Below are 17179 nucleotides of genomic sequence, written 5' to 3'. Positions count from 1 at the left end.
TATCTGTTCAATATTCCCCACAGCATTTATTGAATAGAACATCTTTACCCGATTTTATGGTTTTGCCTCCTCTATCAAATATTAATTGACCATATAGTCATGGGTTTATTTCTGGGCTCTCTATTTTGTTTTATATGTCTATTTTTATGCCAGTATCATGCTGTTTTGATTATTATGGCCTTGTAATATCATTTGATATCAGATGCTGTGATACCTCCAACTTCATTCTGTTTTCTCAAGGTTATCATGGCTGTTTAGGTCTTTTGTGGTTCCATATAAAATTTTGGATTATTGGCTCTAATTCTGTGAAAATGCCATTGGTATTTTGATAGGAATTGCATTCAATCTATAGATTGCTTAGGGCAGTTAATGATGTTAATTCTTCCTACCCATGAACCCAGTATATGCTTCCATTATTTGTATCTTCAGTTTCTTTATTCAACATCTTATAGTTTTCTGAGTACAGGTCTTTTTCCTCCTTGGTTAAATTTATTCCTAGGTATTTTTTTATATATTTATGCAGTTGTAAATGGGATTGTTTTCTTAGTTTCCCTTTCTGAGAGTTCATTATCCTATCTAATAAAAGAGAAACATGGTAATTAGCCATACATCCGCTACCCTTCCCATTGGCTGGCTAATCAGGGTGATATGCAAATTAACTGCCAGCCAAGATGGCGGCCGGCAGCCAGGCAGCTTGAAGCTAACATGAGGCTTGCTTGCTTCAGTGACGGAGGACTCCAACATTCCCCGCCTGCCTTGCCGGCCTCTGAGCTTGCAGTTTGAAACATTGTTACAAATATAGAAGCTAAACAAAACCCCAGATACCTGCTTTCCGCAGCAGAGGCCTCAGAGCTGGAGCCAGAGCTAAAGCTGGCCCAGAATAAAAAGAAAAAAAGGAGCGGTTGGGAGCTTCAGTCACCCACCAGCCTGAAAACAGCCCTCAGCCCCTCACCCAGACTGGCCAGGCATCCCAGTGGGGATCCCACCCTGAAGGGTGTGTGACCAGTTGCAAACAGCCATCATCCCCTCATCCAGGCTGGCCAGGCACCCAGTGGGGACCCCCACCCTGATCCAGGACACCCTTCAGGGCAAACCAGGCAGCCCCCACCCATGCACCAGGCCTCTATCCTATATAGTAAAAGGGTAATATGCCCCCCAGCACCAGGATCACGGATCCACGAGGCCTCCTGGCACCGGGATCAGCGTGACAGGGGGCAGCGCCCAAACCCCCTGATCGCCCTGTGGCTCTGTGTGTGACAGGGGGCAGTGCCACAGCCTCCCTATTCGCCCTGCTCTGCTCGTGACAGGGGAAGGTGCCCCAACCCCCTGATAAGCCCTGCTCTGTGACTGATGGGGGAGCTCCCCAACCCCCTGATCGGCCCTGATCTGTGTGTGATGGGGTAGAGCCATAACCTCCCCATCAGCCCTGCCCTGAGTGTGAGAGTGGTGGCACCCCAACCCCCTGATCCGCCCTGCTCTGTGTGTGACAGGGGGCGGTGCCCCAACTCCCCTATCAGCCCTACTCTGTGAGTGACGGGGGGAGCTCCTCAACCCCGATTGGCCCTGCTCTGTGCGTGACAGGGGGGAGCTCCCCAATCCCCCGATTGACCCTGCTCTATGTGTGACAGGGTACAGAGCCCCAACCCCCCTGATGGGCCCTGCTCTGTGCGTGACTGAGGGTGGCATCACAACCTCCCGATCCGCCCTGCTCTGTGCATGACAGGGGGTGGCGCCCCAACTCCCCAATTGGCCCTGCTCTGAGCCCGACCAGGGGCTGCACCTAGGGATTGGGCCTGCCCTCTGCCACCCGGGAGCAGGCCTAAGCCAGCAGGTCGTTATCTCCTGAGGGGTCCCAGACTGCGAGAGGGCACAGGCCAGGCTGAGGGACACCCCTCCCCCCCAAGTGCACAAATTTTTGTGCACTGGGCCTCTAGTTGGGGTATAAAAATGCAACTTGTTTCTGAATATTTATTTTGTATCCTACTACTTTACTGAATTTATGTTTTAGTTCTAGTGGTTTTTTGGTGGAATCTTTAAAATAATAGTACCTCTCTTATAAAGGTGCAGTAAAGATAGTGAAGTACTTAGCACAGGTTCTGGCCCCCATACCTAGCACTCAATACATACTAACAATGTTGTTGTAGTTACTGTTATTATTACAGAGAGGACAGCTCCATGTCATTCTCTGTCTCAACCCAGAGACTAGGACTCTGTGGTGTGGCATTGTCCCCCTTTCTGGCAGGGTGGCCTGGGGGCCCTGGGAGAGGCCCGTTGGCGGGGAGGCAGCACTCTCCCTCGACAGGGCCTGTCGCTCCCCAAGCTGTACTCACTGGGGTGAATGGCAGAATCTCACCCCTGAGCTCTAGAACTGCGCTGTCCAACACAGCAGTCGCAGCCACACAAGCTCTGGGCCCTCACAATGTGGCCCGTCCCAACGGAGACCTGCTAGGAGAGTAACCTAGTTCCCACACAAGGAATGACCACAACAGGGATGGGTCCTGAGGGCGTTGTGCTCAGTGAAGTAAGTCAGACAGTGAAAGACAAATATGATCTCACTTACATGTGGCATCCAAACAAACACAAAAACAAGCTCAACAGATTACTGTTGCCACAGGTGGTCAAACTAATGGTACAAAATCCTGGTTATAAAATAAGTAAGTCCTGGGGGTTTAATGTACAGCATGATGACTCTAGTTAATAACACTGTACTGTATATATGAAAGTTGCTTAAGAAATGGCTCTTAAAAGTTCTCACTACAAGAAAAAAAAATTCTATTAAGTATGTATGAAAACAGATGTTAACTCGACTTATAATGTGATCATTTCACAGTACATATACAAATACTGAATCATGATGTTGTAAACCTGGAATTAATGTAATGTTATATGTTAATTATACTTCAATTTTAAAATGTAAATTATCTTCTTAATAAATTTCTAGATGGAGTCTATGCTGAAATGATAATATTTGGGGTGTATCAGGTTAAACAGAATATTGAAGTTAACTTTGCCTAGTTACTTCTGCTGTGGCTACTAGAAAACTGAAAGTTACATGCGTGGCTCACATTATACTCCCTCTGCACAGCCTGGTTTGGACCAGGAGCTCAGTGAGGCCAAGGCTTTGGCACTTTGGTTCCCTGCTGAGTTCCAAGCACCCAGGACAGGCCCTGAGTGAACGAATGGGCCAGTGAGTGAGAGTGTGAGGAGAGCTTTCAAAAGCGGGAGGTCAAGCTTAAGGAGGTGGGGGTAGTCCTGGGGCAAGTTAGGGGCAGCCTGGATTTTGCACAGATGAGTAAACTGAGGTTGGAAAACATATTAAAAACTTGCTCCAAAACAGCCAGGATTCAAATCAAGTGCATCCCAAACCTATGTTCTTTCCACTAAGACCCGTGATCTCCCACAGGCATGGAGAGTTGCAGAAAGAAAAAAATACATACATATATTTAAAGCACATTCCCTCAATACCACTGAAGTCCTAGCTTGGGGAAAGTCACTTGGCCTCGCCTCAGGGTGCTCACATCCTCATCTGCACTGAGTAAACCACCAGACCGCATGGATCTCATTTCTTTCCCCCAGTGTGTGCACAGAGCGAACCCCAGTGTGTGCACAGAGCGAACCCCAGTGTGTGCACGGAGAGAACCCCAATGAGTATACAGAGAGAACCCCAGTGAGTACACAGAGAGAACCCAGGTGTGTGCATGGAGAGAACCCCAGTTTGTGCACGGAGAGAACCCCCGTATATGCACGGAGAGAACCCCAGTGTGTGCACAGAGAGAACCCCAGTGTGTGCACGGAGAGAACCCCAATGAGTACACAGAGAGAACCCCAGTGTGTGCACGGAGAGAACCCCAATGAGTACACAGAGAGAACCCCAGTGCGTGCACGGAGAGTACCCCAGTGTGTGCACGGAGAGAACCCCAGTGTGTGCACGGAGAGAACCCAGTGTGTGCACAGAGAGAACCCCAGTGTGTGCACGGAGAGAACCCCAGCGTGTGCACGGAGCGAACCCCACTGTGTGCAGAAGGCAGTCAAAGGCTGAGCTCTGAGTGCTTCCTCTCTCCTCTCCACTTTTCGGCTCCAGCTGAGATTTCTCGGCATCACCCAAATCAATAATTTGTTTAAGGCTTCTCTTTGATTTTACTTGGTTTTAGATGTTTTTCTTCAAAAGCAAAATCTTGCAGACTTTTTCCTTGATCTTGTAATGAAATTCCCTCCAAGATATTTAACTTTAGAAATAGTTTCTGCTATGCCATCTTCTTTAAAGAAAGAAAGACATCTAAATCACAAACATCCCATCACAGTCAACTAAAAAGCTCAGAAGGCATGCGGGCTTGTCTCCCTTGTATCTGCCTTTACTAGGTGTACCCGTTAATAATGCGGATTTTTTTCAATAGATGGAGTTACACGTATGTTGATATAAATGCGATTTGATATGTATGCTATTTTGTTGTATTGACAACAAGCTTCAAAACTTCATATGTCAAATTTGCTGAAGGTGTTAACATAGATATTTTTCCACTTAAAAATATCTAATTTTGTGCCAAAAAAAAAGAGCATTTGTGGGAAGTTATAATTCATTACTTTATTTTGAAGAAAAGTGCTGCTGAATACTTTGGAAAGCTTATGGTGAACACGCTCCATCTCAAGATACAGTGGGGCCTTGACTTACGAGTGTCCCGACTAACGAGTTTTTTGAGATACCAGCTGTATCTCGGCCGATTTTTTGCGTTGAGCTGATAGAGTAATTTGAGTTAACGAGCTCCTTAATGAGCTCGGTCTCGGAACGAATTAAACTCATAAGTCAAGGCCCCACTGTACTTGTGAATGCTGGTTTAAATGCTTTAAAAGTGGTGATTTCAGTGTGAAAGACAATGAATGTCCAGGTCAACCGAAAAAGTTTGAAGACCAACAATTATAAGCATTATTGGATGAAGATGCATGTCAAACTCAAAAACAACTTGCAGAAAGATTAAACGTTGCTCAGCAAACAATTTCTGATCATCTACAAGGATTGGGAAATATTTTAAAGGAAGGAAAATGGGTGCCACATCAACTGAACAAAAGACAAATGGAAAACCGAAAAGTCATCAGTAAAATGTTGCTTCAATGGCACGAAATAAAGTCTTTTTTGCATCGAATTGTGACTGGCGATGAAAAGTGGATTTATTTTGAGAATCCCAAATGCACAAAATCATGGGTTAATCCAGGTCAACCATCAACATTGACTGCAAGGCCAAATCGCTTCAGAAAGAAGGCAATGCTCTGCATTTGGTGGGATCAGGAAGGTGTGGTGTATTATGAGCTTCTAAAACCAGGTAAAACCATTAATACTGATCGCTACCAACAACAAATAATCAATTTAAACCACGCTTTAATCGTGAAATGACCAGAATGTTCCAGAAGACACAGCAAAGTAATTTTGCTTCATGATGACGCACCATTACACACTTCAAAACCAGATAAAGACACGTCTTGCCTGGGAAGTGGTAACCCACCCGCCATATTCACCAGACCTTGCTCCTTCAGATTACCACTTGTTCCAATTGATGGCACATGCACTTTCTGAGCAGCACTTCAAAACATATGAAGAAGTGGAAAATTGGGTCTCTGAATGGTTTGTCTCAAAACAAGAAAAGTTCTATTGGACGGTATTCATGAATTACCTGAAAGATGCGGGAAATGTGTAGCTAGCGATAGACATTACTTCGAATAAAGCACTTTTGATGTTTCTCTTGAAATTATCGTGTTTTCTTTGATTACAAATCCACATTATTAACCGGTACACCTAGTACTGTCTGTTGCCATCTATGCACCAGCCTCTCGTGTTTCCACCTGTGCCTGAGGAGTCCTGATGCTCAGAGAACAGCTTCTGCTGCTTTTCCTCTGCTGACACCCTCTCATGGGCTCCGCTCTGCTCTCACCTGCGGTCTGCTGAGTGCATGCCTCTCCTGATGGTCTCAACCTCCAACAGAGCTTTTTGGAAAAGAGCCTGTGCTATTTCCATTTCCAATCCTAGTCCAAGAGCCTCTTGAATTTTAATCTAAGCGAAGAGTATTTTAGAGCCTAAACTGATTTGTCAGAGAAGAAAATCTCACCCACTCCTCCCCGGGTGAAACGCCAACACTATTTTTTTAATCAGAAAGGATAAAGAAAGATTTGCCAGAATCAGCGGTGTTGTTCTAAAGTAAGAAAAGAGCCTCAGTGGAATAGCAGGGTGGAGTGCTTTTCAACGCAGCCCCTCCAGGGTGCGGAGCACAGTTAGTTACCCTCTGTGCGTGTCTCAGCCACGTGTTGAATCACTGTGCATCCCCAGGCCCCTCCCCAGCCACCCAGCAGAGTGGCCAGCAGGCACTGGTGCTCAGGAATGCACACACATTTTAAACAAGCATCAATGGCCAGGACAGCAAATTTGCTTCTGCTTCCTCAGAATAATTATGTGCTGAGTTCCAAAGCCAAACAGATTTGCTGAGTGGCTCTCGCGGTAACATTTGCAGAGAGACTCTTAGTGCAAGATGCTGTATTAGTAACAGGGATAACATGTAGTGAGACATTGTCTGTGCCCTCAAACAGCTCACAGTGACGGCCTGGGGTGTGGTGGGGGCTGGGTAGAGGGGGCACAAAGGGGGGAATGGGGGACATTTGTAATGGTGTTCACAATAAAAATAAATTAAAAAAGAAGGTAGGTGTATGTGACAAAAGACAATGTAAAGCAGAATGAGGAAAGGCGATGATAAAAGTATATGTGCGTAAATGTGCATTGAAAAAGAATGAGAAGAAAACATACCTCAATATTAACAATAATTATCTCTGTTTATTCTCTTTTTTAATGTATTTTTTATTATTATTGATTTCAGAGGAAGGGAGAGGGAGAGATAGAAATATCAATGATGAGAGAGAATCATTGATCGGCTGCCTCCTGCACACCCCCCAACGGGGATCGAGCCCGCATCCTAGGCATGTGCCCTTAACCAGAATCAAACCCTGGACCCTTCTGTCTGCAGGCCTATGCTCTATCCACTGAGCCAAACCGGCTAGGGCATGTTTATTCTCTTTTTTACTGTTTGTCACATTCTCTGATTTTTTTTTACAATAAACATAATATTGCTTATACAATAAAATGTGTTTTCAAGAACATTTTCAGAAATGCTTAAGGACAATGATTTGGGTGATAGACCAAGCATGTCAAACTCATGGCCCACGGGCCGCATGTGGCCCACAATTAATATTTTTATGGCCCAGCCAATATAACGTTGTATGTAAGAAATGTTTTAATAAAAATCTTATAATTTAATTTTTACAATATCCTGTTATACATAACTATTAATAACAAACTACAACGTTCACTAATGACTGATTATTATAATCGTGTTGCATTAATTTCCCTTACTCACCTTACATGCAGGCACACCATTTCTCTCCACTAATACTAGCAGGGAATATTTTAGCAGCCAATTGCCACGTCATTAGTCTTGTACTAACTTGTTTTGTGTACACAACAGGAAATATTTCACTTTCAAAGAACAGGAAAAATAAGTTTATTTGCGTTATGCTTATTAATTTGTGCAGTTACTCAGTGTCTGGTAAGTTAATGTTCAAGAAAAAATATTAATTTTTATTAAAATGTTCTATTATTTTATGTTAACGATTACTCATTTATTTCAGCCCTTTGTATTCAGCATGTCTCTATCAAAATAAACCTACGTTTCTATGAAAATTGAAGCTTTTTTTTTTTGCGGCCCACATAAACTTAAACCTTGTTTATTTGGCCCGTGTTTGCTGTTGAGTTTTATGTGCTTGCCCTAGAGCAGTGGCTCTCAACCTCCCTAATGCCGCGACCCTTTAATACAGTTCCTCATGGTGTGGTGACCCCCAACCATAAAATTATTTTCGTTGCTACTTCATAACTGTAATTTTGCTACTGTTATGAATCGTAATGTAAATATCTGATATGCAGGATGTATTTTCATTGTTACAAATTGAACATAATTAAAGCATAGTGATTAATCACAAAAACAATACGTAATTATATATGTGTTTTCCGATGGTCTTAGGTGACCCCTGTGAAATGGTCGTTAGACCCCCAAAGGGGACGCGACCCACAGGTTGAGAACTGCTGCCCTAGAGGGTGGAGCATGTATGCTGACCCTGCAGGATCAGTAGCACTGGGCAGCGAGAAGACAGGGGAGGCCGGTCCAGGCACAAGCCTGGGAGCCCTGGTGGCATGTATGCCCATTGGAATGAGTAAGCACACAGGTAACAATCCCTGAGGTCAGGGCTGTGATGGTGAACCTATGACGTGCATGTCAGAGGTGACACGCGAACTCATTTTTTTGGTTGATTTTTCTTTGTTAAATGGCATTTAAATATATAAAATAAATATCAAAAATATAAGTCTTTGTTTTACTATGGTTGCAAATATCAAAAAATTTCTATATGTGACACGGCACCAGAGTTAAGTTAGGGTTTTTCAAAATGCTGACACGCCGAGCTCAAAAGGTTCGCCATCACTGGGCCAGGGCCTGTCTGTCTTGTTCCCAGCAGAACCCCGCACTTTCCTGGGGTGCGCCATGCAGTACTCAGCACCTCTGCTGTGCAGGTCTGTGGCTGGTCTCTGAACGCTTTCTCTGGGCTGAAGCCACGCGTGGGAAAGCAGCCAGCCTGGCCTCTCACCACCGCTGGGCTTCTGCGACCGAGCTCGCTGTCTGGAATCCACTGTTTGTCCCCACAGTTCAGCTTGTGGGTTGTGTCAGATTTATCCGCCCCTCCACCCACCCTGAGAAAGTACCCTAGGTCTTCTTGGAAGTAGGAGGAGAGATGGAGGCTGGAAACTGTGTGTTTGCATTCAGAATACTCTACTGCTCGACTGGACACCTGGCCACTGTCCCCTGCTGTAGGGTCCCAGTGAGATTAAGGTCTCAGGAGGGCCAGCTCATGAGACTCCATCCCTAACATCAGCCCACTCCTCACCTGAGGTGCCCTCCTCCATCACAACCCACAATGGTCAGGGACGGGTACTGGGGGCTCCTGGAGGCAAAAGGATGCCCAGAATGACCTCCATCAGCACGACCAATCTAGGGGATCTCAAAATTACTCCTTGAGGCCCACAGCTCCCTTCTGACCCACACCTAGCATCCTGCAGCATCTCCTTCAACATTCAAACACACCTGGCAGTGAGATGCGCCGTCCATGGAAGGAAGTGCCCTCCTTTCTTTAAAGTCACTCACTCCCAGAAAGTAAAATGAAGGCGTTCCTAAGCCCTTTGTCCATTTCTGGGACAATGGGTAATGCTAAATCCCCACACAACTAACAGAATAACTGTGGGTTGGGGCTCCCCTCTGCTTCTTCCTCAATCTGCATCCAGTCTGGACCTACCCCCACCCCAGCTCAGTGGCTGCAGTCCCTAGATGGCTCTCACAGGCAGTATCTAATTGCCTCTCCACCCTCGGGTAACCAGGCTCAGGGTGACCTCTCCGCTCCCATGCTGCCGGTCCTTTCTGTTCTGAGTGAGCCCAGCAAACAAGGCCTGTAATGTGATGAGTGAGTCTGTGTACAAGCACTCGCACCCTCTCAGCTCCTCCGTGCCAGCCCCACAAGGCAGGGAGGATTCTGCTTCCACGGGCATTATCGTTAATGAAAGCTTCCCTTGCTTACGCTTGCAGAAGGCAGGCAGTGCCTGCGAGGGGCCTCCACAGGTAACTGGCTGGTTATTAAGGAAGACCAGTTGGCATTGTGCGTGCTTCCAGGCTGGCTGCTCTCATTCCAAAGCACTGGGTGAGGATGGATGCCTCCTCTGCACTTCCTGTAAGAGCTGCCAAAGGGATCAACTCCCAAGACGGGGCAGATCCACCCAACCAGTCTGCACTTTCCCCGGACTTCCAGCTGCAAACAAATGGCTTGGCTCGCACTCATGAAGCCACCACACAAGATGGGGCCGCTGGTGTGGGGAGAGGTGGAGAGCAGGAAGGATGCAGACGCCAAGTGTTCAGACACGTGACCAGGCCTGGTGGGCCTCCCTACAACCTTGCCATGCTGCTCCTCCTCACACCCTTCAGTGGCTCCCACCCTTGTGGAATGAAGTGCCAACCTACTCTCCCGGCTTCTCGGGCCTTTTGTGGTCTAAGGAGGGGCATCAAACGCTATTCCTTGAATAGGACAGGACAGAGCGCAGAGGAAGGCGTCTTTCCACACCAGGCTTCTCTATGGGCTCCAACCGATAGCTCCCTCTCCTCGTACAGCCACTCTGTCTTCTAGCCGTGCTGCCCCCCATTCTTCCTCAGCCAGGCCTTCTCACTCTCACTCATTTTGCTTCCCCATCCGAAAAGCTCCTATATTCCTCCCATCTCACCACATTTTTAGCCACCCTTTAGGCAGTGTATTAGTTTCCTAGGGCAGCTGCAACAATTATCAAAAACCAGGTGTCTTAGAGCCACAGAAATGCATCCTTTCACATTTAGGCCAGCTGTGCCCCCTCAGAAGGCTCTGGGGGACAGGTCATTCCTTACTTCTTCCAGGCTTGTAGCTCTGGAACTCCAACCTCTGCCTCTGTTTCCCCCTGGCCTTCTCTCCGTGTCTCTCCTATGGGGGCCTCTTGAAAGGACACTGACTGAAGTTAGGGCCAGGGGATAGTCCAGGATGATCTCAGCTGGAGACCTGTCGCTGAGTCACCTGCACACAGCCTTTTTCTGAGAGGGTCACAGTCACAGCTTCTGGTGGTTGGGACAGGACCTATCTTTTTACCAGTCACCCCACTATAGGCAGTGATTCTCAGCCTCACCGAGCACCAGAGTCATCTGGGGAGTCTTCTGACTCCAGATGCCTAGGCCTCATCCCAGATATTCAGTTTGAAATGCTTCTGGGTGGGATCAAGGTGTGAAGTGTGTGTGTGTGTGTGTGTGTGTGTGTGTGTGTGTGTGTGTGTGTGTGTTTGTGTAAATGCTTGCATGAATGTATGTTTAACTTTCCTAGTTTCTAAAGTGCAACCTGGGGAGAGCCACTATTTTAAGCCTTGAGGACTCATAGTATCTCATCCAAGCAGAAATTACAGGTAATACCAACATTCACTGATTGCTTTCTCATCCAGGGTTACTCTCAAGTTGGTCACCAATCACACCGACATCTATTGTTTTTAAATGTTGCACAAAGAATGTCAGAGACATCACTTAATCCAGTGATGCTCTGCCCTCTTCAATCAATGCACCATTTTTTATAACAAATATTTGGAAATGTTCTTTTAACTACCTGAAATGAAACTTCTAGATAAGTCAGTCAACCCATATGCAAAATCTAGCTCTAACTATAATAAAAAGGAGAAAAAAGGAATGTAATTTATAATAAAAAATAATAAGTATTTCAATATGTAAGTGCTCACGCACGACTGCACAGGAATGCATAATGAAGAAGTCAATGCTTACACCTACTTATAATGGATAAGATTAGATTTAACTGCTCATAAAGACCACAAGGAAATAAAAGAGCAGAGGACAACAGAATAAAAATGCCAGGATGAAAAATAGCAAACCCACTATCCTGTCTGGATCTGATAACAGGAAGCAGGCAATAACCTTACCTGAAGTAGAGATAACGTGCTGAATAAAATTACAAACGTGCAAGTAGAGAAAACAAGAAAGTATATTATTCTTTTGTATGAGCTAGGCGTAGTTATTTATTGTGCAGAGACATGGGACAGGGCAGTGACAGAGCATCATGGAAAACATATGTGTAATCTGGAAATCCCATCCACGGAGCAGGGGCACACATTCCGTTTGGGGCATTAAAAAGCCTTGGAGCCCTGGCCAGTTGCTCAATGGTTAGAACATCAGCCCACAGACCGAAGGGTTTAATTCTGGTCAAGGGCATGTTATCTCAGTTTTGGGTTCGATCCTTGGTCCCGTCGGGGTGCGTGTGGGAGGCAACCAATCAATGTGTCTCTCTCACATTGATGTTTCTCTCTCTTCCCACTCCTCCACTCTCCTGGAAAACCAATGGAAAAACTGTCCTCAGTTGAGGATTTAAAAAAAAAAAAAAAGCCTTGGAAACCATATCCTTTTTGTTTAGGCAGTGGGGAAAGGAGGAGGGATTAGAAAAAGTTGTTTGGTAGACCTCTAAGGAGACTACCAGAGTAAGAATGAAAAACAAAGGCAACCCCCAAGTAAGTCATTGTACTATCTATTTTTTCCAAGAGATTTCTTATCATTGCACTACAAATATAAGTATATTATATAAATTACAACATAAACTATTTTAACAACAGCTTCTCTACAGAAGTTCACTGAGATGGTGGTATTCCTGTGCTTCTGCTAATTTAGCAATGTGTTGTCCTGTTGCAAATCTGCAGTGACGTCCCTGCTTCTGCAGTGACTGCATGCTGCACGGCTCAGCGTGTGTGGAAACGCTCTGATCTAGACAGGACGCCCACAGTGGGGACATTATCCAGTCATGTCAAGGCTGTGTCTTTACACCATTTAGGCTTCTCTTCCCAGAACAATGGTCTCCTAGATTACTGGGCTTTCGGCATAACTTCTTTAAAAACTTCTCAGTATTACTATATGAGAAGTAATTACCAATTATATGTGCAGTGGGCTGAGTTTGGCAGACTGGGTGACAATTCACTAATGACATTCCCACACAGAATCATGACTAGCATGCCTAGCCCCCATCCAGCAATGCCAGGGGCTTCACCCTGTTGTTGTGGCAACTCGAAGCCACCCACAGATTTCCCAAGTGCCCCCAGAGCCGCAGTACTCAAAGCTCTGGGAGCCTTGCACCAGCCTCAGTACCTGGAGTCTATTGGACGTGCAGAATCGAAAGCCTTGGACAGACCTCCTGGGCTGGAATGTGCATGTTAACAAGACCCCCAGTGGTTCATGTGCACACGGAGCGTTTGTGAAGCACTGCCCTCGGGGCAGCCCTGGCCCCGGGAGGACACTGGTAAAGCCCAGCCTCTTTCATTTCTCAAATGAGGAAGCGGGCCCAAGAGGGGAGTCAATGTACATTTTTCTCCTCTTCTTGTCAATAGGTCCCTGAGGACAGAGTGTGGGTGTGTCTCTTGCATGTCCACACAGATGCCAGCACAGAGAAGCGCACGGCTGTGCCCTGCAATGCCTGTTGTCTGTTCCATCAGGACTCTGAATTCTCCTTTTCAACCAGAAAAAAAAAATGAGTTTCCGTTACTCATCCCTAGAAGCACAAGCAGCAGGTCCCCAACAGTCACTTGGACTGAGTTTCAACACCTTTGTTTTGTATAACTTCACCACTAGCATCAGCTGCACCAAAGACCACAGCATCTGAATGAAGAGCAGCTGGCCTTGCCCTACACCCTGTGCCTGGAGGTGGCTGTGGTTAGTGTCACACTCAGAGAAAGAATAAGTACAGAGCAAAACCCCCAGTTGTTCTAAGATAACCACAGAGATGATAGATGCTGTGGATGCAAACCTGGGGGAGAAGAAAGAAGAAAGGCAGCAAATAAAAAGACAAGCAAGGAGCCTCCTTCCCTGTGACAGGAAGCCCGGCCTATGATCCTTCTGCTGAGGTGTGATGTCAAAGGTCGAATATGGTGACCTGTGAACTGTGTCCTCCTGCCCCCCCCCCTCTCTTCCCTGGCAAATTTAGTCCTTCTTCGGGGACAGGGGTTCACCCTCCAGCAGAATACTAACTCCCAGGGTAAGTGCCCCACGGGAGGCAGCCCAGCTCCGACATTAAACCCAGGCCCAGGAATGAGAAAAGCTGAGATGGGATGCAGGAAAGGGGAGAGGCCGTTTCCTTCAGCCCACCTTCAGCCCTGACTGAGCCCTTTGCCAAAGAGCCCACAGCTCCAGAGGTGCAGCCGTTGTCACCTTCACCCTGGCCTGTGGGCAGAAAGATGGCTCAACCCCTTAGCTCACAGCCTCCACTTCCGGGCCTTGCTTCCTTCCTCCATCCAGCAGAGATGAAGACCCGAGACAACTACAAACTACCCACCTTGTTACCCCAGTGAATTTATTTCCTTTCTCACATTCAGGACCCAGCCTGACACATCCATGTCACTCCAATGCCACACTCATCAGGTGGCACTGCAGTGTCTGCTGACACGTCTTAGCTCTGAGGACCAGGGTGTGGCCCATTCATCGTATCTCCCACCTGGCACAGTGCCTTGCATTCAGAAGTTGCTCAATAAATGTTCGGACACTGAAAGAGCAAAGGGGGCAACGGAGCCGATTCTACTCTATCCAGTGTGACAGACTGTAAAGGCTGAGCCCGGCCTCTGTTAGAACAACAATGCTTTCTCATTATTTGCCTTCCTGCAGCATGTCACCTCTTGCCTACTTTCAGAGTTTCCTCTTATCTTTGTCATGACTGTCATCATCACGCCACCACTGACGACAAACTGAAAAGGCGAGAAGTATAACTGTTAGCCATAACCTTAAAAAAAAAAAAAAGAGTTTGAGGCAACATAATATATTGGCTAAAACAGCAGGTTCTAGAGCCAGAAGTTCTTGGTTTCAGATACTAGTTCCGCCCTAACTGGTTTTGCTCAGTGGATAGAACGTCTGCCTGCCGACTGAAGGGTCCAGGGTTCTATTCCGGTCAAGGGCACATGCCCGGGTTGCGGGCTCGATCCCCAGTAGGGGGCGTGCAGGAGGCAGCCAATCAATGATTCTCTCTCATTCATTGATTCTCTCTCTCCCTCTCCCTTACTCTCTGAAAATCAATAAAAACATGTTTTTTAAAAAAGATACTAGTTCTGCCATGTACAAGTTATGAATCTTAGTCAAGCGACTTCACTCTATTACTGTTTCCTTGTCTATGAAATGGAAACAGGAATATTATGTCCCCATCCTTGTGGGGTTCTGGTGAGAGAGTACATGTGTTAGAATGATGCATTTGACTGTCTTGTTCATCGTCATTGCTGGTCTCCAAGCAGCTGCTCTGGCAGTGCTAAATCAACCAGCGAGCAGAGTCCTTCCCTTCTGCTTGGAGGCGAGAGGAAAGCGTGGACGTAACAAGGCCGGGCTGCACAATCAAGTGCCCAAACGAGTAACACAGATGAACATAAGAAGAAGCAGAATTACATCCACAAAGGAATCTGTCTTCTCCTTTTCTTCTTGAAAAAGACAGCCTCCCTAGCTTTCATTTTCTACTTGAAAGAATGTAGAAAGAGCATGGCTACAAGAGCGATTTCCCTTCCTTCTGAATCTACCATAAGAAAAAGAGCACAAGCAATCGAGGTGCTCAATGCAGTCAACACTCAGCCTCAAAGCAAAGAGGGAGGAAGAGGAGGTGGGGAACATGCCGAATGGGAGCAGGCCGGACCCAGTGTTAGGGACCCTGAGAAACAGCTAACAATCCAAACAGTGGTCAACCTACAGTTACTAGAATTTCGTGTTTCCAGTCTTTTTGATAATTCAAAGATATTTCAGAATTTTTAAATGTTATACATGTTCAAGCATAGTACAAAGTGGCAGTGTTAGTCACTGCAGCTTTGCTTGTAATAAACAGTGAATGGCTGAAAACAACCTGTGTCCATCAGAAGGATTTTGGTTAAATAAGTGATACATTGTGCATCCACACAATCTATACACCCCTGTAAAAAAAGGGTTGAGAAAGCTCTCGATGTATTGATAGGGAAAGAGTGCCAAGGTAAGTGATAAAAGCAAGGTAGAAAAAGCATGTAGTGGACTACAATTATGTGAGAAAGAAAGTAATGGAGGCAGAATGTAATTTGTACTGACTTGTATTTGCAATAAGAAACTCTAGAAAAATGTGTAAGAAAGTAATAGAAGTGGTAACAGGGGAGGGTGCTGGACAGGCAGGTGGGGGCCAAGATAAGCTTTCACTAGATATCTTTCTATAATGATTTGATTTTTGAACTATGTAAATATACTGATTATTCAAAAAATAATATAAAAACATCTGACACCAGCCACTGTAGCCAAAACACATCTACGGGCTGCAAGTGGCCTGTGGGCCTCTGGTTTGCAACTTTTGCACTAAAGGATCTCAAACTGGGGAGGCAGAAAGTTGCAGCATGAAGTCCAGGTTTCACTAGGCTCAGAGACAAGCAGGTTGTTCAATATCTAGTATCTAGAACTCTCTCTCTGAGAGCCTGGCAATGAGCTGGCTGGGCCCAGTAGCTCCTCCTCTCCTAGGGCAAAAGGGTGCAACTTTCCACAGGATGAGGTGGGCTCCTCCACTTCCCTCCGAAGTTAAGGTTACCACGAACCCAAATGGTCTGTGTGTTCCCAGCCTCTGAGGCTTCTTCCCGACTTGTCCTATGAAAGGGCAGAGCAGTAAGAGCATGGAACTCCTCCTCTGGGGCACAGACAGTAGCACAGTGTGTCCACTGGGCCCCAACCCAACACAGTTCCCCAGACAGTGACGAGAGAACTGGACATGTGCCCCTGCTGCTTCTTCTCCCTGCCTCTTCCTGTCAGCACCAGGGACATGGCTCATGTTCACTCCTAGCCCTTTGTATGTTCTGGTCTTGGCCCCGTGAATGAGCTCACTTCGTGTTCTGGGTTGAATTGTGATCTCCAAATAAAGACAAGTTGGAGTCCTAACCTCCAGTACCTCAGAATGGGATCTTATTTATCCATAGGGTGATTGTAGATGTCTTGAGTTAAGATGAGGTCATGTGACTGATGTCCTTATAAGAAGCAATCATGTGAAAATAGAGACAGGTAAAGAGAATGCCATGTGACAATGAAGGCAGAGCTTGCATTCCACGGCCACAAGCCAAGAAACACCAAAGACTGGCACAAACCACCAGGAACTAGAAGACAGGGAAGGGTTCCCCACAGGTTGGCGAGGGAGCAAGGGCCCTGCCAACATCTTGACTTGGGACGTGTCTCCTCCAGATCTGTGAGACTATACATTCAGTTGTTTTTAATCACCCTGCTTGTAGTATTTTGTTTTGACAGCCCTCAGAAATGAACACACTCCGGCCAGTTCAAGTGGCTAAGGTCTCTGATGCTGTTCATCTCAGGAGGTGCTCAATAGATACTGATGACAATTCTGCCCAAATGAGTGAAAATTCTAGGCCCTTGATGGATAAAATTTTATCGTTTAAGTATATACCGAAAAATCAACCAATAGATAATTGTGAAGAATATAAGAGAAATGAAATATTACTGTCCTCAAGGAGTTGACAATTTGATTGAAGATTTAAGATAGGCACATAAAATATAATAACACATATAATGGC

At 46.0% G+C, this 17179-nt stretch overlaps 1 protein-coding gene across 11 annotated transcripts in view; it reads right to left on the bottom strand.

The window, feature by feature from the left end:
• The window catches only part of CRACR2A (calcium release activated channel regulator 2A), a 140510-nt gene that overhangs the window by 108108 nt on the left and 15223 nt on the right, over window positions 1–17179 (bottom strand). The window lies entirely within an intron of this gene.

The sequence above is a fragment of the Myotis daubentonii genome, chromosome 2 (genome assembly GCF_963259705.1).
Source record: "Myotis daubentonii chromosome 2, mMyoDau2.1, whole genome shotgun sequence".
Lineage (NCBI taxonomy): Eukaryota > Metazoa > Chordata > Mammalia > Chiroptera > Vespertilionidae > Myotis > Myotis daubentonii.
This window is presented reverse-complemented; position numbering and strand designations above follow the sequence as displayed.